The sequence below is a fragment of the Helianthus annuus genome, chromosome 9 (assembly GCF_002127325.2).
Source record: "Helianthus annuus cultivar XRQ/B chromosome 9, HanXRQr2.0-SUNRISE, whole genome shotgun sequence".
Taxonomy (NCBI): domain Eukaryota; kingdom Viridiplantae; phylum Streptophyta; class Magnoliopsida; order Asterales; family Asteraceae; genus Helianthus; species Helianthus annuus.
The window spans coordinates 25,728,431-25,752,223 of NC_035441.2; positions in this window are offsets into that span (position 1 = coordinate 25,728,431).

The following is a 23,793-nucleotide window of genomic DNA, read 5'->3' on the forward strand; positions in this document are numbered from 1 at the left end:
TATTCAAACTTGTCGGGTCTACATCACATTCTATCCGGTCTTTCGCTTAATCGTGCGCTTGTACCGTATCATTCTTAAAACTAACCGGTCAAAGCTTAGGCTTAAATAAAAGACCCGTTAGGAATCTAATAGGTTAATTATAAACCTTTGTTCCAGATTAGGAGGCCCAGTAAAAGCTACCAACACTTATCATTTGTGACTTATACTTGCTCAGGTAAATACATTTTGACTTATTTTCCCTATACGGGCTTGGGGTACGGTATTTAAAATACCGCTTGATCGGGCGCACAAGTCCTGCACCTTATGGGTGTACAGTCTTGAATAGCTTGTGCGACTCGTTTAAACAGTCTTGTCTTACTTTAGGCTTTGGGGGGTTATTGACCGTGTCCCGGATATCCTTGGCATTATCTTACGAGATGGCCACGACCAGAGCACGGGGTGTAGGCGTACACTCGGCGTGTATAACTCTTTAATGTGGTGTGTCATTTAATCTTTAGCTCGGACAGTAGATCCCGGGCCACCAAAGATACGAGTGCATGTAATTCGTTCACAAGTTTATATTGCATAAATATCCCAAGTTAATAAAAATATTTATGCCTTGTGCATTTAAATCAATTTTCAATCATTTTCAAAATGAGTCAGTCGATTTGTATTTACCAGTGTAAACTGACGTATTTTTCCCAAAAGGTTAAGTGCAGGTACTATACGAAATAGGCTGGCTGTTTCCTAAGAGCATCCACTATAGTCTCGCAAGCTCGGACGACAAAATATCTGTTGAACCATTTTTATCTTATTTTATTTGATCCGCCTGTGGATCCGTTTCAACTACTTATGATGTTTATTATGTCATTTTGATTAAAAGTTGAAATGTATCTATTCTGCTTCCGCTGTGCATTATTATATTGTGTTGATTGTCTATGACGATGCCAACTACGTCACTGTACCCCACACCGGGCCCACCGGTGACACGTGGAAATCGGGGTGTGACACAACAACATATCACCCTCAAACAAACGGACAAGCCGAAGTGACTAATAGAGGTTTAAAACGAATACTTGAAAAAACCGTAGGGATAAATAAAAGGGAATGGGCCGATAAATTAGATGATGCTTTATGGGCTTTTCGAACTGCTTATAAAACCACTATAGGCACAACCCCATATAAGCTCGTCTATGGAAAAAGTTGTCATTTGCCGGTAGAAATAGCTCACAAAGCCTACTGGGCAATAAAAAATGTAAACTTAGATTTAGATATTGCAGGTAAAAATCGATTTTGTCAAATAAATGAATTAGACGAGCTAAGGAATTATGCATACTCTAACTCAGAAATTTATAAGGAAAGAATGAAAAATTTACACGACAAAAACATTAAACCTAATGAATTTCAAGTTGGGGATCTAGTTCTATTGTTTAATTCATGACTTCGATTATTTCCGGGTAAACTAAAATCTAGGTGGTCAGGACCTTTTTCCATCACCCATATTTTTCCTCACGGTGTAGTAGAAATTAAATCTCGAAATGGAATTCCATTCAAAGTCAATGGCCAACGGCTGAAGCTCTATTGAGGATCTATTGAGGATGAAGAGGAAGAGATCTCGCTCCAAACGGTCAACGAATAAAAGGCATCCACATCGTACCTGGTATGTTACGAATAAATGGGTAAACATCGAAACCGGTAAGTCTTCTAACCTTGTTTTAGGAAAAACCGGGGCACTCACACGAGCACAAAAAAAAATTTCAAAACTTTGCTCGGCACGGGGCCGTGTCCGCTGGACACGGGGCCGTGTCCGCGCAACTGTCGGGATAAAACTCCCTTTTCACAACAGTTACACCATTCCACACGCCCCGTTTCCCCGAAGAACGCTCTGGTCCAGGCGATTTTTCGCAGAATTTCGACGTCTCCTCTCACTCTAACAACATCAAGGTATGATTCTATCATCATTAGTAGTTAGATTAGTTATTTGCATGTAGTTAAAACATCAAAAGTTTGGGGAAAAATCTAGGGTTCTTGAAGTTCATCCGAATCAAACCTCAAATTTTTGCAATAATCTGTTAGCATTAGTTTAGATTAGTGTAAGGGGAAGTAAATACACTTGTATTGTTGATAGATTTGCCCGATTTCTCACAAAAACCTCAAACCCTTGTTTTTGAACCGAAAAAGATGAAATTGAAGGGGTAAACAGTTTAGTTTAGGAAAAACGGCACTTGGGGTTTCATTTTCGGGGGAAACCGCACCTACTTGGCCAGAAATTTTCAGATTTTCGGGACCGGATCGAAAAATGAAGTTTTTGAGTAACAGACGCCTGGACACGAGGTCGTGCCCGCTGAGCACGGGGCCGTGTCCAGCTAACTGTTTGCAGTTTTTTTCCGAAAACCTCACTGTTTCATGCTAACTTTTGGTGTATTCTTTCAGATGTCGGCGAAGTTCACAAGATTCAACGCAAATGAGCTCGATGCTAGGGCCAGATATGACATGCTTCAAACAAGACCCGAAGAATACCCAAGGCAAGCATGTACGGATCTCTTGACCATGGTGAACCAACTAGACCGGTTCAACAACCTCGTTACCGGACCACTAAGGGTTGCCCTAACCACTCGACTTCGATCGGTACATCAATGCACTTTGGAGTTCTACAGTACTTTCACCTTCACTTCAAGGTGTGACCCTTTTGACAATGAGGGGGTTGCATTTCGATGTGGTGGGACGAGATACTCGATCTCTATGGCGCAATTCGGGGCAATAGTGGGACTGTATATGGAGGAGGATTCGGGAAATGAAGAAAACACCAGGGGATTGCGAGAACTGTATGAAAATGAACGCTAAGCCGCATGGGCTCAGATTGGTGATGGGTTTTACAATCCGAGCAGCACTAAGAGTACTAAGCTGAGGGATCCGCTTTATCGCTACATTCATAGGCTCCTCACTTACTCTCTTATTCAAAGACATGATAGTAACGGCGTTGTTGGGTTAAGACATTTGGTAGTCCTTCACTGCATCCACAACCGAAGACCCCTCGATGTTCCATTCCCCCTGCTCCGGAACATGCATCTGAACCGGCTTGCTCATGCACCACCCCCTATCTTCTATGGGGGATGGGAGTACCGCCTCTTCAAGCACTTCACGCGCATTCCTAGGTCTTTTGAAAGAAGCCCATGGTCGGGACGGGTCGATGTGCACATTTGCCGCGCCATGAACCTAATCTATGAGGCGGAAGATGGATCAGTGAGCTTTCAAAGGATGCAAGGTCATGCATGGAACCCGCAAGAGGCGCTAGTCCTTCACGCTGCACCTCCCCAATACCAGTACCAACCCCACGGTGATCCGGGGCAGTCCTCCTCACAAGGAGGTGGTTTTCCTAACTTTCAAAGTTTACATGATCTTTTGCAGGAAAACCTTATGTGCACCAGAAACACCTACAACCTTGCCAACAACACATACCACCAGGTCGGAGCCATTGAGAGAAACATCACTGATATCCAAGATGACATCGGGAGCATCCGGGAGTATATGGCGGGTCATGGGGGAGGAGGTGATGACAGTGATGAAGACATGGACTAGGAGGGTGAAGAAGGAGTAGGAGTGGACGGTTGGTGAGCCCACAGGTTAATTTCCCTTTCTATCAAACAATTTCCGGCCTGCGTGCCGAAGTGTTGACCAATTTACTTTCCCTAACTTATTTTTATTTTCTGCTTTTGTTTTTACTTTTAACTTGATGGTTTGGATGTTTGATTTGGTAATTTAGGACGTTTGGTATTGTTTGGTGTGGTATTTACTGATAAAACAGGTACAAACGAGGCTTAGAGTACTAAACATCAGTGCTACTAAAGCCAGGACAGGAAAACCAGAGAAAGAAACTTGTTTTTCAGCCTTGCAGACTGTCCACACGGGGTCGTGTCCGACAGACACGCCCCCGTGCCCACCTCCCAGACCTGCTGTTTGTTAAATTTCTGCAGAATTTTTGCCAGACACGGGGACGTGCCTAGCCAACACGCCCCCGTGTCCATCTTCTGTAAGTTTTCGTTACTGGCAGTTGAACACGGGGTCGTGTCTAACCGACACGGGGCCGTGTCCAGACTTCCAGTAACATAAAATTTTGCTTTTAACACCATTTTACACATTCAATCAACCTAAAAACTTATTTTTGGGACACATTGAGGACAATGTGTAATTTAAGTGTGGGGGGGGGGGATGCTAAAACCTTGAATCTTGCAAGTCCTAATAACAAGCCTTACACAAAACTCTATTAGAACCGCTAATCACCCCAAATTTTTTCCAAAAATTTTCATTTTTTTTCCTTGTCTAAGTTTAAGTTGGGAATTCAAGTCTTAACAAGGTTATATTTTTACAAGTTTACAACCGATAGTGTCGTAATAAAAAGAACCAACATAAGAAAATTATGAAAAGGCATGACAAACTTAGTTAAAATTTGATTATATATACTTGATCACATAAAAAACCCTTTCCCACAAAAGTGAGTTTTTAGCCTTTAACGAGCATAAAAATATATATCTTTACACTAAATGCTCATTTTTCGTTTCTTGTGTGAATAGCCGCTTGGTTCGTATGACTCTAGAACTTGCCACAACAATACATTCCCGGTCCTTACCAACTTAAACCCAAGTAAGTAAATGATGGAGGCATTTGGACTAACCCTTTTTCTTTCTACACCATTATTTTTCATTTTTTTTACCACCTACCCAAAATCCCCCTAATTAACCCCTTTGAGCCTAAACCTTTTCATTTCTTAACCCAAAAACCATCACCCTCTTTACCCACCTAAACCTTTTTATTTTTAACCCTTTATTTTAGTAACAACGTTCGGTTTTCTAATGACTCTATTCAAAAAAAAAAAGTTGTATATTTTGATGAAACCAAATAAACAAACAAGTTCATCAAAAATAACCTTGTTTGAAACAAGTGGTTCATCAAAATAAAATAAAAATGTGAAAAATAAAAATTCTTTCAAAAACCGACGTTTGTTACGCCTTTCGCCCTTTTTACTAACCACTAACCCAATCACCCACCTTTAGCCCAAGCCTAACCCTTCACCCAAAAAGTCCTCTTGATATTTACAAAGGTATATAGTTAAAGAGGAGGAGGATTGATTACTTGGCAAGCTTATGGTAGGAGTAAGTTCCATGCCGCTCTCGAGTGATTCACTAAAAATACACCTTCGGCCGAGTGTTGAGTTATTCCCCCGTGAGGTATGTGAACTTGTATATAAATGGAATTTTAAAAAGGTATGTTATGCCCTAATAAATAATTTATCTTATGAAATGTTTTTAATAAATCATGATGAATAGGATTGTAAATAAATAAAAATAAAACCTAAATAATCTTGGAATTCCCGACACTCTATGACAAGCCCAAAAAAACCTTCTCTTCTACCCGTTCCATTTGGGAGTGAATAAAACCACATTATAAAGAGTTTTACTTGAGGACAAACAAAGATTCAAGTGTGGGGGTATTTGATGTGCACAAAATGCAACATATAAATTACATCAATTGTGGCTTAAAACTAACCCTTTTTTAGTAATAATGTTGGAAAAAGTATGCTTTTGTCTTCCTTTTGTGTTTTGAGGATTAAATGAGCTCAAAATAACAAAAGAAGCAAAAAGACAGCAAAATCTAACAAAAATACAAGAAAAGGAACAAAAGTGATATGCCCGACCCCTCAACAGCATCTCCCCAAGCAAAACAGAGAAGACAGAAGACTGAACACGCCCCGTGCTCAGCGAGCACGGGGCCGTGCCCAAGAAGCAGTAGAAAAGACAAAGCTATAAAAGCTTCTATTGCCCACCACGGGGCCGTGCCCAGCGGACACGGGGGCGTGGTCAGGTTGCTGCAGGCGCATTTATTGTAATTGCGAATTACAATTAATGAAGAGAGATAGTGTCAGATGGACACGGGGCCGTGCCCAGTGGGCACGGGGCCGTGCCCAGGCTTCTGTTCAGCCTATAAATAGGAGTGCTTGGAGCCATTTCAACTCATCCCTTGGCACACCACCTCTCTCACACTTCACACTTCACCCACCACCCAACACCACCATAAAACCATCATCCACCACCATTATCCATTGTCCATCATAGAGTGTGTGAGTCGTCTCGGGATCCAAGATTGATCGTAAGAGTTCTTGACAATCAAAAGCCATGTTTGCCTAAGTCTCTTACATCACTTGGTGAAGACAAGTGTTTAGTGTAATACTTTTTATTTTTAATCTTTTGCACTTTTTAATTGGTTTTGTATTAATGAGTTTAATTACTAGTTTCTTATGTTGAAGGTGATTCTTCCTTATCGTTTGTCCGTGGTGTCTTGGCATTATTTTACTATCTATATAAAATAAACGATTTTCACCATTCATATCTCCACGGTCTATATGGAGGTATGTTGGCTACCTGGTCGGGGGTTAAGGGAACGGTTTGGTAAGTGTCTTGCCATTGTTCAGTGTATAGATCCTGCAAAGGACCTGGGTCAAATTTAGTAGGACCTCTTTCAATACCCAAAGGTATTGGATGGCGGGGGTCCAAACTCTTTGATCCTCTCATAAGTTAAACTACAATTAAAATTTTAACCCGGCTACTTAGGACTGTATCCCTGCTGACTCAGACTACTTAGCCGAGGGTAACGTCGCATTCAAAAGAGGGGCCTACCATATTATGCATTAATAACTTAATTAATTATCTTTTAATAATCCGACCCTTTAGGATTGTATCCTTGCTGACTCAAACTACTGGGTTGAGGGTAACGCCACCTTCAAAAGAGGGGCCTACTACAATAACTAAGATAATCTCTTAAACAAGTGCAAAAGTGCGAAAATAATCAAAGGTTACACTAACACACGAGTCGGATCCAAGTGATTCATCTTGTCTATCTGTTTTTACTTTTATTTTTATTTTCATCATTTTAGTTAATTTTATTTCCTTAGTTTAAAACCTTTTTCTAACATTTTGATTTGATTAGACGTTGAGGATAAACCGGTACTAAAAGCTCTTGTGTCCTTGGACGACCTCGGTATCTTACCAACACTATACTACGTCCACGATGGGTGCACTTGCCTATATGTGTGTTTAGTGTTAGTAAATATCGTGTTTTATAAATTTAAAACTTGGCTAAAAAGTGTAAAAGGGCTTAAAATACATACCTAAAACATATACACTTACGCACATCAGCGCTGCACATCATTCTCTGTTTCATCCTTTATTTTAGTTAAACAACACAATCAAAAGAAACTCAGGTCCTAACAATTGGTATCAGAGCATAGGACAGTCAAATTCGATCTAACAATCAATTTGACATAAAAGTTCAGCTGAAATCCATTCATACTTAAAGTTGTTCGTATCAGATGAAAAACCAGAATAAAGGGTAATCACATACAAAGTGATTATGCGAAAGCTTTTGTAAAATCAACCAAGATGACATCACAATCACACGACCCTCACTACACCAGAACACTATTCAAGCCACCTATGCTTGTCATGTTCCGAGTACAATATCTGGCAACGTAGTATGGGCCATGTGTTAGCTCAGCAAAACACCGGCTGCTGGAAGTCAGTCATCTTTGGACCACACGTTCCAATGGTGCCTAGTACTGAAGATCCCATAGGCCAAGTGCCTAAAAGCCTTGAAACTTACTCAGAACAAGATTTTTAGAAAATTGAATTAGATGCAAAGGCTTTTAGCATAGTGGTCTCAGCTCTTCCAAATGACATTTATGCTGGACTGTTACATTGTAACAATGCCAAAGAGCTATGGGATGCACTAAAAGAGCAGTTCAGTGGAACAGAAGAGGTTATCGAAAATAACAGGGAGGTTTTGAATCAACAGTATGAAACGTTTTGCCATGTCAGAGGAGAATCAGTAACACAACAGTTTGAACGCTTTAGTTGTCTCATTAGTGAACTTTAACTTGTTAATGTTGAATTTGCAAAATCAACTCTAAATAGTAGGTTTTTAAGATCACTACCTGACAAATGGGACACAATTGCTTTTGTGACTAGAAACTCTGTTGGATTCAAAGAATTAAGTCTGACCCAACTTCATGGTCGACTCCTCACTTATGAGAGAGAGTTGAACCAGAAAAAGAAGTTACAAGAATCTGGGAAGGTTGCTGATGATTACACATTTGGTAACACAACACTTCTGAGTCAAGAAGAATCTGGTAGTAGTAAGGATCAGAGTTATGATCATTACATTGATATAACTGCTGGTGGAGCTTTTAACAACTCTGATTCTTAATCACCCAACTATGCTTTTATAGCAAGTGGAGAAAACCAGAATTCTAATAACTTATCCTTTGAACTCAATGATCTCCAGTATTTTGATCCCACTAATCTGGAGGAAGTGGACATATTGGATCAACTGGCACTGAGTGTAAGAACCAACAAGTTTTATAAGAGAACAGGAAGAAAATTTCCAGGGTTACATGGGAATCTAAAAGTGGGGTTGGATAAATCAAAACTAAAGTGCTACAAGTGTAACAGGCTAGGACATTTTGCTAGAGAATGTAGAAGCCACAATAGTGGACCAATCATAACACATCCTAGCCCTAGACCTCAAAACACACAAAACACTGTGCACTATTCCCAATATACCCCTGCTGCTCATGTAAACACTGCTCATTATGCACACCCTGTAACAACTGTTCCAGTGCAATATGTTCAAGCCCCTGTTCCACAAATTCAGTATGTCCAGGCCCCATTCTCTCAGGTCTAAGTGCAACAATCTGCACCACAACATGTTGCACAAACATCTGCTCCAGCAGAGGCCAGTCAGCAAAGCTTCTTTACTCAAGGCTTTGTTGATTGGAGTAGCATGCCTGATGAGTTAACTGATGAAAATTTTGCTCTATTTGCTAAGAATGATGCTCCTTGTGATGAATTTTGTTTTACAACATTAGAGTCAATTCCAGAAGGGCTGGAAACTAAAGAAGGAGAATCCAGTACTGAAACAGTGGATGAAATTGCTGAAGTAGTGGTTACTACTGTTATTGGTGAACAGCTGTTAGAGAAGGAACCAGAACCACTGTTAGAACCTCTTGCTGAGCCATGGTGTAAAGATGAAGTGAAGGAGAACACCAGTGCTTGTGAAAATGTCTGTGACTGTGCCATGATGGCTCCAGGTAAGGTATCACCTTAGCTCTTGAAAAACCTATGTTCAGACAAATGCATCATAGCATTTGAAAATGTGAAAGAGGTGAATGAAAACCTTAGGCATAAAATCTTAAAAGATGCAGTACAATTTGAAAAGTCTGTTAAAGAACTGAAAAACAAATTGTTTGAAAAAGATAATGAGATTTGCAGTCTTAAAAATGAACCCAACATAACTAAGGACCAACTTCAAGCCATGATAGAGAAATATCATGCTTGCAAAAAGGAGTTGGAATCCACCCAAATCACTTGTGAAAAATGGGTGGAATCCTACAAAGGTTATGAGTTGATGTTAGAGAAACAGATCAAAAGCAATGTAAAATCTAGCATAGGTTTCAGGAAAAATGACCAAGTTAAAAACACTACTGTAAATGAGTCTGGGTCTATTTAGATAATCCCAACAAACAAGGATAGTCAAGAAATTAAAATAACTGATAAAAATGGTAACAAAATCATTTTGGAAAAACCAGAGGGGTCATCAACCTTTGAAGAGATTGAAAAATATCAATTCAAACCCACCTGGTCAGATGAGTATGACATCCTTGAGAATTTCAAACCCATGGATTTCTTCACAGTTGAAGGTGTGAAAGCACCTAAGGCCAAGGTCATTCCTCTTAAAGACATCCCAACAGTGATTCAAAACTCTGTTGCAAAGGAAGTTGAAAAGAGGAAGAAAAGGGAAAAAAGTTAAAAATTTGTTTTGTGACTTTTGTGAAAAGAAAAATCATTCCACAAAGGATTGTTTTCACTTAAAAGCTTATGACATTAACAAAACAAGCGTAATTGAGTCTGCACAAAGTTGCACCATCTGTGGAAAAACCAATCATCTTACTCATGAGTGTGTGTACCTCAAAACTTTTGATGTTAAAAGAAAAGAGTACACATTAAAAACACCTGTGAGTTCATCAAACAACCCATCTTGAAACAACAACCATTTGTGCCTGTCCAAACAACTGTTATCAAACAATTGAACAAAAACTCTGTTCCTAGAGATGTTCAAGTGACAGATGCACCTCCTGCCAACCAATTCCAAAGAGGAAGAGGTTAACCTCCATACCAAAGGGTCCCACATGTTTATGAGGCTTACAAAAAGCCTTCTAAACCAAAAGTGAATAGGCATCCTTTTGGATTTCAACATCTGACAGGAAATGGTCCACAACAGTGGTTAGAGAAACATGGTTTAAAAACTGTTCAAACCCCTGAGCTAACCACTGTCCATGTTCCTGGACGTGAGACTGACTCTGTTGTAACCCCATCCAATACTAATTGTTTACTTGATGTGCAGGGAGCTTCTGCATGCTTAGATAGTCTTTGGTATGTAGATAGTGGAAGCTCCAGGCACATGACTGGATGTAGAGCCCTACTCAAAGAATTCAAAAATCATGGAAGGGGCGATATATCTTTTGGTAACAATTCTAAGAGAAAGGTGTTGGGGTCTAGAACAGTTCAGTCAGAAAAAATCAAGTTTGAAAATGTCAATCTTATTGACAATCTAAAGTTCAACCTCCTTAGTGTCTCATAAATGAGTGACAAAGGCAATGGGTTATTCTTTACTAAGGAGAGTTGCAAGATTGTTGGTCCAGAAATGGTCAAAAAGATTGAAGAAATAGTAGCCAATGGAAAAACTCAATTTATTGCTCAAATGAGTGGCAATGTATATGTAGTTTATTTGTCAAAAGAGAGCCCTATGACTGATGCCTGTCTGTTCTCAGCTGCCTCTATCAAAGAGAAAAAATTACGGCACAGAAGATTGGGGCACACAAATGTCAAGACAATCACTGCTTTGTCAAAACATGGCCTTGTAAGAAGTCTTCCATAAAAATTGTTTACTTGTTCTGAGCATTGTGTTTCCTATTTAAAAGGTAAACAACATAAAAGCTCATACAAGTCCATTGAAGAGTCCAAAACAACCAAGTGATTGCAAATGCTGCACATGGATTTGTTTGGCCCATTAAAAATCATGAGCTTGAAAAAGAAAAGATACTGTTTGGTCATTATAGATGATTTTTCTAGGTTTACATGGACTTACTTTTTACATTCTATAGATGAGACTGTAGGCATTTTGCAAGACTTTGTCAAACAGGTTGAAAAGCAATTTGACTTGCCAGTAAAAATCTTTAGGAGTGACAATGGAACAGAGTTTAGAAACACGGAGTTGGATGAGTTCTGTGAGTCAAAAGGGATTGTAAGGCAGTACAGTATCCCAAGAACACTAGAGCAAAATGGGGTGGTTGAAAGAAAAAACAGAACTTTGATAGAAGCTGCCAGAACAATGCTTGCAGATTCAGGTTTACCCTTAACTTTTTGGGCAGAAGCTGTAAACACTGCTTGCTATGTGTAGAACAGAGTTTTGATCAACCCCAGGCATCAAAAGACTGCCTATGAAACTCTGTTCAAAATCAAACCAGTGATCTCATATTTCAAAATCTTTGGCTGCCCATGTTTCATCATAAACCTAAAAGATTCAATTTCAAAATTTGCAACCAAAGTAGATTGTGGTTATCACTTGGGATACTCAACCACTACCAAGGTCTACAAAGTGTTTAACACAAGGACTAGGTGTGTGGAAGAGACTTTGAATGTAAAGTTCAATGAACTTTCATCACTGAAAATCCCAGCATACCCTGCTGAATTGTTTGATCTTGATAAATTTACTTTTGAAGATGTGTCTGTCAAGACTAACCCTGCAGGTACACCACAATCTCCATGACAAGACTATGGATATGAACTTGTAATTCCACAACATAAATTCACATCCACCACCAGAGCAGCAGATGTTCAAAACAACTGTCAAAGCTCAACCACTGCTGAATCAACAGTTGTTGATCAAAGTAGTCCTTCAACCTCTGCCACCACATCATCCACAACCACTGTTGATAAAAATATACCAACAGTGGATAAAAATCAACATTGTGCCACACCCATTCCTCCTATCCCTCCACCTCCATTTCAAACAGATGTTGGATCATCATAGTCACCAACAGATGTTAGCTCAGATGATTCCCATCTGCAGCCTTCACCCTTTAATGCCATTGTTCCATACAAGGGAGATCTAATCTTCCTGAAGTCTCATCCACCCGATCAAATCATTGGCAACATCAATGAAGGGGTTCTCAGTAGAAGTCAATCCCAAAACATTTGTCTTTTTGCTGGCTTTCTATCACTCCATCAACCAGTCAAGTACCAAGAGGCACTTAAAGACAACAGTTGGGTAGAAGCTATGCAAGAAGAGCTTCAACAGTTTAAGAGGCAAAAAGTATGGGAACTTGTACCACTGCCAGAGGGTGTTAGTCCTATTGACACAAAGTGGGTCTTCAAAAACAAAACTGATGAAAGGGGCATTGTTGTAAAAAACAAAGCTAGGCTTGTGTTTCAAGGCTTCAGACAGGAAGAGGGCATTGACTATGATGAAACTTTTGCCCCTGTAGCAAGATTGGAAGCTATCAGACTGTTCTTAGCCTTTGCTGTCAACCACAACATCAAGGTGTTTCAAATGGATATCAAATGTGCTTTCCTCTATGGTAAAATTCAAGAAGAGGTATATGTTTGTCAACCTCCTAGTTTTGAGGATCCATTTAATCCAAATCATGTTTACAAGCTAAACAAAGCTTGTATGGCCTGAAACAAGCACCGAGGGCCTGGTATGAAACTCTTTCCACTTTTCTAATCTCTATTAGTTTTACAAGAGGTAAAATTGATAAAACATTGTTTTTAAAATGGAGAGGAAAAGATTTGATGATTGTCCAAATTTATGTGGATGACATCATTTTTGAAAGCACATGTAATACAATGTGTGAAGAGTTTAGAAAACTCAAAACAACTGAGTTTGAGATGAGTGCAATGGGTGAACTACAATGTTTTCTTGGTCTCCAAGTTAAGCAACTGCAAAATAGCACTTTCATTCGTCAAAGAAAATATGCAAAAAACTTTTAACCAAATTTGAGATGAATGATTGCAAGCCATGTAGTACACCCACGGCAACCACCAAGATAGTCATGTCTGATGAAAAGGATGATTTGGTTTATCAAACCTTGTATAGAAGCATGTTTGGGTCTTTATTGTACCTAACTGCATCTAGGCCAGACATCATGTTTGCAACATGTGTTTGTGCAAGATCCCAATCAGCCCCTAGGAAGTCTAATCTCATAACTGTGAAAAGGATATTCAGATACATAAAAGGTGCTCCCACACTTGGTATCTGGTACCCTACTGATGGAAATGTTAAGCTTTCAGGTTTCTCAAATAGTGACTTTGCCGGATGTAACACAACAAGGAAGTCTATATCAGGTGGGTGCCAATTCCTAGGCAATTGCTTAGTGGTCGCACGACCTGGCCAGGTCGCACGAACTGGTCACTTCGTGTGAAGTGGCTGGTTCAGACCTGTTTCCCGACTCTCTCGTACAACGTGTACTGGTTTATATATTCTATTACATGACTCGATACAAGACGAAGTCAACAGACATATGCACTAATACAAAAAGCAAGCAGCTGTTTCTACATCCACTGCTGAAGCAGAATACATTGCTGCTGCAAGTTGTACAACCCAACTGTTGTGGCTTCAAAAACAATTGCTGGATTTTGGTACAACTGCTTTAAAGACACCTCTCATGTTGGATAGTCAAGCAGCTGAAAATATCATCAAAAATCCAGTCTCTCATTCAACCACCAAGCACATTGACATCAGACACCACTTTGTGAGGGATTGCTATCAAAAAGGTTTGATTTCTCTGCATCATGGTTGATGTGTGAAATATGTGTTAATTAAATTCAACAAGTTTTAAAAATTGGAAAAACCCGTAAACCACACACTACCGGCAAGTGCACCGGTCGTAAGTAGTAAAACAAGTAAGTCCGAGTATCGAACCGTGGACACAATCTAGCGACTCTTGATACTAAACCTCTATCGACCCCTAGCCTAATAATTTGGTTTTGTTTTGAGAAAATATATTTTTAAACTAAAAAGCAATTTAATTAAATAGACGACCAAACAGCAGTAAGCGCAGACAATTAGAGACTAGACTGAAACTCAAGTATGAGAAAAATAGGTTACCTAGGTAAGAATCCCTAGACTCATGAATAAAATCCTAACCTTGGTTTTGAATGAAGACTCTGCCTAACCCGATAAACCCCTGGAAGGTAAACCGAACCTGACAGTATGACAAGTGATGAAGTGCTAAAATGGACTGACTCGAGTTATCGATCACCAAGTCCCACAACTATCAGGTATAAAGCAATTTATTTACTAAAACCCTCAAATTATGAAGCAGAAATAACTAAGAACACCGAGACCCTAGGAAACTCTAGACGCGAATAAACAGATGAACCCGAGTTATCGGCCACCCAAACTGTCAAACAACGCCCAACTAATAACCTAGCAATTCTAGATTAGATTTCTCACCTCTAGAAAAGATTGCACGTTTTAATTAATTGATTTTAATAATTATTACACTTGAATTAGATTTCTCACTTTCAAGGTCTAGACCGAAAGATTACAACCTAGACTGACTCCCGGCTCTAAAGTATATTTCTAAGTATCTAGAGCAATGGAACCAACAAATAAATTATCAAACCAATCAAAACCAACACATAAATATTAGAATCGGGGTTCAAAAATTATATCATGTAAATCATCACATTCATTCAAAAGCAAAAATTATTCATTCAAACAAATCGTCTAGTTCATCAACCCTAGGCAACCATAAAAAGTTTAGCTACTTATAGTCAATAAAAACGCATAAACAATGTTCAATATAATCTCGTACATCATGTTTAATAATGAAAAGAATAAAGTTTAATGTTTAAATCTAACCAGATTGCAAACTAATAATAGCTCCCCTCTTTTTCTTTCTCTTTTTTCTTCTTTTCCTTCTCTGCGCCGTCCAACCTCTCTTCTGCCGTCGAATCAACGTCCAGCCCTCAACAATGATTCCTCCCTTTTTATATGTTATGCCGTCTTTTATATTTTATATCGTATAATATAATGTAGGTTTTTGCCCTTTTTAATTTGGCACCAAGCTTTCTCCACAAGACTCCATCATAGATATGTATAGGCATGTCCAACTATTACTACATTCTTTTCTTTTTGTTCAGCCCATGTTAACCGTAGCCCAAGAAAATTAACATATGATGGTGGCTTGTGGTCAACATGATTTTTTCGGTCAACACTTGTCATGTAATGTTGAGAATTAATGAATTTTCAATATTTTGTCACTTATAGTCCCTCGCTTTTAGCGTTGTATCACAATGAATTTTTAACTTTCAGCATATGGCAATAATGGTCCCTCGAACTTTATAATTAATTCCTTGCTTCTCTTTTATTGATCTTTTTGCACCTGAACCTGTAGTAATAATAAATAACAAAATATATGTCTAAATATTATAAAAATGACTCTAAACTATTAAAATAATATACAAAATACAAGGGTAAATGACGATGTTTTTCAACACATCAATGTTCCAACTAAGGATCAGCTGGCAGATGTGCTAACAAAAGCATTAGACACATCCACCTTTGAAAGCTTGATCTTTAGAATTGGCATGCTTAACATGGAATAACAAGCAAAATCTTGTTTTCTATAAATAAAAAGCATTAAAATGTTTTCAGAAAATCAAAAATTCATCCTTAAAAATAGTTAAAATGAAATTTTTTATTAATCCTTAAAAGTCTGTCATATCCACTGATTGGTTCAAACATCTGATTGTTGAAAATTATCCATTGCTGAAAGACAACCTCTGTTTCTTCATTTTTCTTGTTGACCACTATTGACCAAAATCAGTGTTTCAACCACTGATATCTATCCACTAATAGTTAAAATCAGCCGATGTTCTCATTATTCATTATTTTCAACCACTGATATTGTCCATCAGTGGTTTCCAAACTGTCTCCCACTTTCCATCAGAGGTTTCCATGTGGATAGTTCTTAGCCGTCTGATCTTCGAAAGCGTTGCCACGTCAGCATTCACTTTTTCACTCACATAAAACCCTGATAAAACCCCAAACAGAGTTTTCACTGCCGTATCGAATTCAAAAATTCTTTCAAAGCGGTTTCCATCTCATATTCATCCCTTCTCTTCCATTCGCGATTTTTTCACAATCACCATGGCTCTCATCATCAAACACCCACACAATTACCTTTGTACACTTGAAAAAACAAGCAAAAACTCCATTCCATTATCGACGTCCTTTCATCATCAAAGTACAAAACTTTGTTGACTTGCAATGCTCCCATTTACCAAGATACCCTACGAGATTTCTGGGCACATGCCAAACTCGAAATTCAAGATAAAAAGCCATGGGCATTCTCATCAGAAGTAGGTGGAATTTTGGTCCCAATTACACCACATACCATCTCAGAAGTATTTCAGATGAACGACCAAGCAGGTAAAACTTCTTTCCCTAAGGACGAGTATTAAATTGATTTGATCGAAAGAGGGTATGCAGGACAATTAACAAAAGCAACCATGCAAAAGGGAGAATTTCCACCTCCCATGAAATTCCTGTTTCATACCTTGCTCACCTGTGTGTCTAATAAAACAACTGCTTTTAATGAAATTCCTCTGAAAATACAATACTTGGGGTATGCTATCATGTCTAAAATTGATTTCAGTTACTCCCAAGAAATTTTAAATAATTCGGTCAAAAATGTGAAAAATATCAAAGAAAAGAAGCCACAGGCTTTCTTATTGTTTCCCAGGTTTTTGAGTTATTACTCGCAACAGAAAATACCAAAAGAAAATGCACAAGTACTTGTACAAGGTGCTCCTTTTCAAATAAACAGCTTGTCTACTGAAACTTTTACTCACCTTATGGCTAAAGAGTCAAAAGATTCCAAAACATAAGCAGAGGAGTATGAGCAAATTTTGGATGAGTCCACATCTGCTCCTTAGACTTCAGCTGCTGAGCCCACTACTCTTGGTGAACATAGTAGCATAACCACTGCTGTGCAACCCCCACCAAAAACCTCCAAAAAGAACAAAAAGAAATCCACAAAGCCCACCAAACCCACTAAAAAGGGTCTTCTGGAAGATGAACAGTGACAACACAAATGTCACCAACACCCATTGTTGCTACTTCCTCACAACAGATGGAAAGATCTCCACCCAAAACCTCAACTCCTCATGTTTCCTCACAAAATGAACATGTTGTAAGCATAGGGACACCTCATCATGAAGTATTATCCTCACTTGAGAATATGCTTAACAGCCCTTCTCCTTGGGCAAACTCTCTTTCAACACCTATCCCTTCATCTCAACTTCCACTATCCCTTGTACCTCTGTTTGATGCCATTGAGCTTCAGACTCAAAACAGACCCTCTTAATCACACATTAAAGTGAGTACAACTTCAACAATGGCTGTGTTTGAATCACCTCAATTGGTTATCCCACAAACAGCTGAGGAGCCTAAACCACTGGAATTTCATGAAATTCCTGTTGGTAGTTCAAGTGGAGCAGCTACTATAGATGCTGGATCCACTGATCTACATCTAGACAGTAGTTTTATAAGTAAGACTCCCTTGAAGGCAACCACTGCTGATGCTATCAAGGTATCCACTGGTGTGTTCAAGTTAACCATTGGTGAGATTTCCAAGGTAACCACTGCAGAGGGAAGTCCCCAGTACCAAGAAAAAGGGGCATCAGTTGATGAACCATTGGAGACTCCTCCTGGTTCAACAACTGATACAACTACCACTGGTAGGAAATCAGATGATCCCATTCATTTGGGTGATGGTTTAAAATACCAAGATTTGACAGAGAGGTTATCTTCCATTGAAAGTACTGTTCTCACCATGAATCAATCAATCCAAACTTTAGTAGAAGCTTCCAAAAGTCAACCAACACATCAACAATTAACCCAAGAGCTCTGGAATTCGGTTCAGCCCATTATCACTGCTCAAAGGGAACTTGCATAAATTCAACACAATAATCAAATGGCATTAATCATAAATATGGTTGAAGCAAGGTACAAAGACACTCAGGCTGAAATCAAGGGAATCAAAGAGGCCTTGACAAAAATGACTGGCACTACCCCTACACCTATCTACAGAGATGATGATGATGATCAAGATGATGCCAAAAAGGGGGGAGAAACATGACATGAAGAAGTTTGGCAGAACTACTCCAAGGCAAAAACCAACTCAAAAACCAGAGCCTGAGAAGAAGTCTTCTACAACCACTGATGAAACATCTTCCAAAGAAAAGAAAAAGGGAATTGATGAAACCCTAAACATTCAAGCAGATGAAGTGGCTACAAACAAAAAGACTGTCCAAAATCAGAATGAAACAAAGGAAAGGCAATGGAAGAAGGAACAAAAGGCAATAAAGGATTGGGAAATCAAAACAAAGGATCTTGGCACTTCCAACAGGAAGAAATCTTTCAAACGCAATAAACCACCACTTGCCACATTCTCAAAACCAAAACCACAAAACCAAACAACTGAAAAACAAACCACTGCTGGTCTCAAAACCACTGCTGGTGCAGAAAAAATACCTAAATCAACACCACCACCACAAAACCAACCTTCTAAAAGGCAGAAAACAAAACCATCCTCACCAAAACCATCCTCACCAATGCCATCCACCAATGCAACAAATGTTGACACTTCAATAGTTGTTAGTCAATCCACCACTTTCCAATTTCCTTCCCAAGCAATCTTCATTCCTGTTTCCAACTCTCCAACAAAAACTCCTTCTCCTAAAAATTTTTACACAAGAAAAAGAAAGTTTCAAGTGAATGATGATGATATCCCTTCACCTACTCCTTTATCATCTTCACCTTTCATTCAAACCAACCCTGAACCATTCAATCCTCCACCATCACCAACATCAAACCCACTTGTTCAACCAAGAATACTTGAAGGGGAAGATCCTTCAAGAGCCATTCCATTAGCAGTGAATTATCCTCTGGAATAACATGCACTAAAAGGAGAAATGAGGAAATTCTATACAGAGGATGATCTTTCAAAAAGAACTTTCCTATCCCTTCATGGCTTCAGAACTCCAAAGAACATGGATGATTATCTGAAACTCAAAGCCAATCAAGCTGGATACATTGCTAAGCATGAAGGTAAAGGGCAAGGTGACAACAACATCTCAAGTCGAATGCAGCATGGGCTTAGTAAGGTTAGGAAACTGGAAGACTATGCAAGAGACTTAAGCAAAGAGATGTCAAACTTGCCACCAAATGCTGATCTGCAAAAGAAGCCGAGGAAAGATCCCTTAGAACTTATTATGAGAGACAAATTCTATCCTGCCAAGGTAGAACAATTTAAAGACTAGCAACTCACAGCCCTCAAAGCAGAAGTTAACAGAATTGAAAGAGTAAAGAATGATTCTCAGATGAAGAGATCTGCTCCAAACTGGAACAAGTTCAAGAAATCCAGTGCAGAACTCACATTAGAACACAAGAGGAAGAGAGCTGAGTTGGTTGCAGCTAAATATGGAACAACAAAGGCCATATCAAAATGGTATAGGCAGTACATTGATCTTACCAATGATAAGCTGGAGAAAATAAGAGAAACAGATCCTACAGCACCAAAGAAACCAGCATACAAAAGCAAAACCACTGATGAGCCAAAGCAGCAAGTCCTCTTTCTAAAAACACTGTTCACATCATCTGACTTATCCACCCATGTCTTAGAACAAAGAAAAAGAAAGAAGCAGATAGATGAGGAAGATGCACAGAGAGAAGCTGAAATTATGAAACAGGCCTTCAAGGATCAGATCATGTTTGGCTTGGATGATGCCTCATTAAAGCTTCAAGCTCAACTTGCTGAAACAGCGTAAAGGCTGACAAGCAGACCTCCATCACCAAACTCTTATCAAATAAAGTCTCTTCGAAGAAATCCATTAACTCAAAAATACTAAAGTGGAAGTCTGATAGAAAGACCCATGTATTGACTTTGCTCAAGTCCAATGGAAGAGTTGAACACTTCAAGGGAGGATGCATTAGGTCTGGATGCAGCTGACCTCCTAGATCTTTTAGACCTTCAACTCTGCAGGGATGAGGATGATAAAGACTCCATGAACTTTGAATTACAATTTAAAGGGCAAATCAGGGAGAAGTTAATGAGAGAATAAAGATCAGGAATAAAGAAGTGTTTTGGCATCATCTGTTCTAGGGGGAGATTGTTGGCCCATGTAATCAAGCCCAGAAGAACAGATGATATTGAAAGCCAAAATTGGTTCTCAACTATTGATCACAATAAGAAGTGCATGTCCTAAATTATCTCTAATGACAGTGTTTCTATCAGCAGATGATTCTAAGTACCGATCTTCACAACAACTGTTATTCAAAGAACTGCTGAAGTATAAGACTGAAGTCCTAACAACTGCTGTTACTCAAGTACTGTTGAAGACTAAAGCACTGCTGGCTCAAGGCCTGATAACCCTTTGAAGAAAGCACTAATCTGCAACATCAGTGTTTAGACAACAGCAGTGGAAAGCTACATTAGTGTTTATCTATCAGTTGTTTATTGTATAAGTGTTTGGTATGTATTAGTGGATAGAGGTTGTTAGTCTGCTAGATGTCACTGTCTAGGTGAAGTTAGCATTAGATGCTCAGTGGTTAGGATTGTACAATAAATAGAACAGTACCTGTACTGTTCTATTAGCTCTTTTTCACCATCATCTTGTACGAACTAATTGTGAGCTCAGGCTGAGGGGGAGTATAGTGTTGCATGCATGCATAGTTGATCTTTGTAATTGATACAATCTTTCGACTAATGAAATCATGTTTGCTGAAAACTATTCTTCTATGATTGTGTTATAAAGTTTACTTTTCATTTCTGCTGCACATCATTCTCTGTTTCATCCTTCATTTTAGTTAAACAAAACAATAAAAAGAAACTCAGATCCTGACATTAACAATCTATATATGTTCAAATTTGATTTGTGTAAGAGTATGTTATAAACAAGTTAAATCCAGTTTAAGACTTCCGATCGAAGTGAACACTTTTCTAAAGCAAAACAAATGGATAGGGTTGATTCACAAATGTTTTTCTGTTCTTTAATTAAAGAGTAAATTACAAGTTTTGTCCTTTATGTTTACACCAAATTGCAGGCACTGTCCTTTAGCGCAAAAGTTGACGAGTTTTGTACTTTATGTTTCAAAATCTTACACGTTTTGTCCTTTGAGCCTAACTCAGTCAGATTTTTTGGTTAAGTATGGTCATGTGCCTTGCACATGAGGGCATACTTGTCATTTCACCTATCTAAGGGTTATTTTGTAAACACTCTATAGAAAACTCTTTCAAACCCACCACCACAACCCAATCTCTCTCTAATCTTTCTCAACCCACCACCACCACCACCACAACCTTCACCACCGCCACCCACCCCACCTTTGATTTAAATTCACCTTTGAATCTGTAAGGTATACATCGCTTGCCCTCCCCCTTCGATACCTAATAATGGTGAAGACATCAATACTTAATGTTCGGACTTACTAGTTAATCTGCTTGAACGAATCCCTGTAACATCGCAGTGTGTTAATTTGGGAGATTTTTAAACAAGAAAGTAAAGCATGATGATATAAATTTGCTCAAAATCAAAAGTAACAAATGTCTCGGTAATCAACGACCTGCTCCACCAGATCAGAATCAGAATGTGACAATAAAATAGAAACTTGACGAAAAGAAGACTAAATTGACAAAAACACAAAATTAAAGCACAATGATATAAATTTGCCCTAAATCAAAAGTAACGACTGACTTGGTAACCAACCACTAGCTCCACCAGATCAGAGTACACCAGCCGAACCAAAAGAACACAAAATTAAAGCACGGCGACATAATTTTGCCCTAAATCAAAACGTCCTATCGTCTAATACTAATGACCGACTCGGTAACCATAAACCACAGCTACACCAGATCAGAATGCACCATGAAAACGGAAAGCGAATAAAAAACAACCCTAAATTAACAAAAAAAAAAAAGAAAACACAAAATGGTAGCACAATAACACAATAAACCCAAGACCCGACCCGCAAACATCCTCCATCTAAAATCCTTCAAACGTTCCCCAATTCATAGTTTTCAGCTCATACCCAGAACCGTCAAAATTTCAAAACCCCACATCTCACTTTCCCCAAAATCCCACCTTTTACACTCCAAATCTTCCCAATTTCACATGAAACATTCGAATTGACAGCAAAAGAAAAATGTTCGTTGGAGAAGATATGATTAAATGTGATGCAGATGTACCTTACAGATTCAAAGGTGAATTTAAATCAAATGTGGGGTGGGTGGCGGCGGTGAAGGTTGTGGGGTGGTGGTGGTGGTGGGTTGAGAGAGATTAGAGAGAGATTGGGTTGTGGTGCTGGGTTTAGATTACAGAGAAAGGAAAGAGTTTAGAATTTTGTAGAGTGTTTACAAAATAACCTTAGATAGGTGAAATGACAAGTATGCCCTCATGTGCAAGGCACATGACCATACTTAACCAAAAAATCTGACTGAGTTAGGCTCAAAGGACAAAGCGTGTAAGATTTTGAAACATCAAGTACAAAACTCGTCAACTTTTGCGCTAAAGGACAGCGCCTGCAATTTGGTGTAAACATAAAGGACAAAACTTGTAATTTACTCTTAATTAAAAAATATATTAAACTGTTTGATTTCAAAACTTTGTGTGGAATTTTGTGTATTATTTTTTATACAAACTCAATGAGGATACCCACTTCAAGTCATTCTAAAAAACCATTTCAAAGTATTAAAAATAATAAATATAAGACATTTAAAATACAAACTTGATGAGGAAATAAATATAATATAGACTTTTTCAAAAAAAAAAATTCTAAACTTTTTTATTATTATGTTTATACAAAAAACGTTATTGATAATTTGTAAAGATGTTCAATAAAAGGAAGCATAATCAATAAAATATTCGAGAAAGTGTAAACAATATCCGAAAACTTTTAAAAAAATATGTTTTTAAATAAACATAAAAAAAAACAAAATTTATGACAAAAAAACGTCTGTAATATTTTTTTATACTTTTGAATTTGTTTTGTAAGAAAAAGAATACTTTAAAAAAAAATATGACTTGTATAGAGGTAAATATGATAACCCTAAATGTGATTTTATGGAGAGGGGGTGGGGGGTGTATGAAAAGTAACAAGAGATTTAGTAGTCTCCTAAATTAAAAAGTAACCTAAAAAATAAAAAAAAACAAGTAAAAAATTTGATTGGAGGAACGGCATAACTTCTTTATATATATATATATATATATATATATATATATATATATATATATATATATATATATATATATATATATATATATATATAGTGTGAGGTTTATTGGGGAACACTAAAAAAGTGGGGAACCGGACAACACTCTTAAAAATTTAAGTTAACATGTTAAAAATTAATTTTTTTAAAATCTTTTTCGACGCTTCTCCTTATATATACTTGTAAGCATTTTAAAAAAAATCAAAAACTAAAAATATTAAAAAAAAAAACAATTAAAAAGGGCTAAAAATTTTTTTTAGAAAAATTATTTTTTTTATTCCACTAGTTTCTCCTCCTTTTTATAAAGAAAAGCGCTGAATTTAAAAAAAAAACGATTTTTAACATGTTAACTTAATTCTATAAGATATAACTGTTTTTTAAACATTTTTTTATATTTTCAGTTTTTGATTTTTTTTTATTAAAAA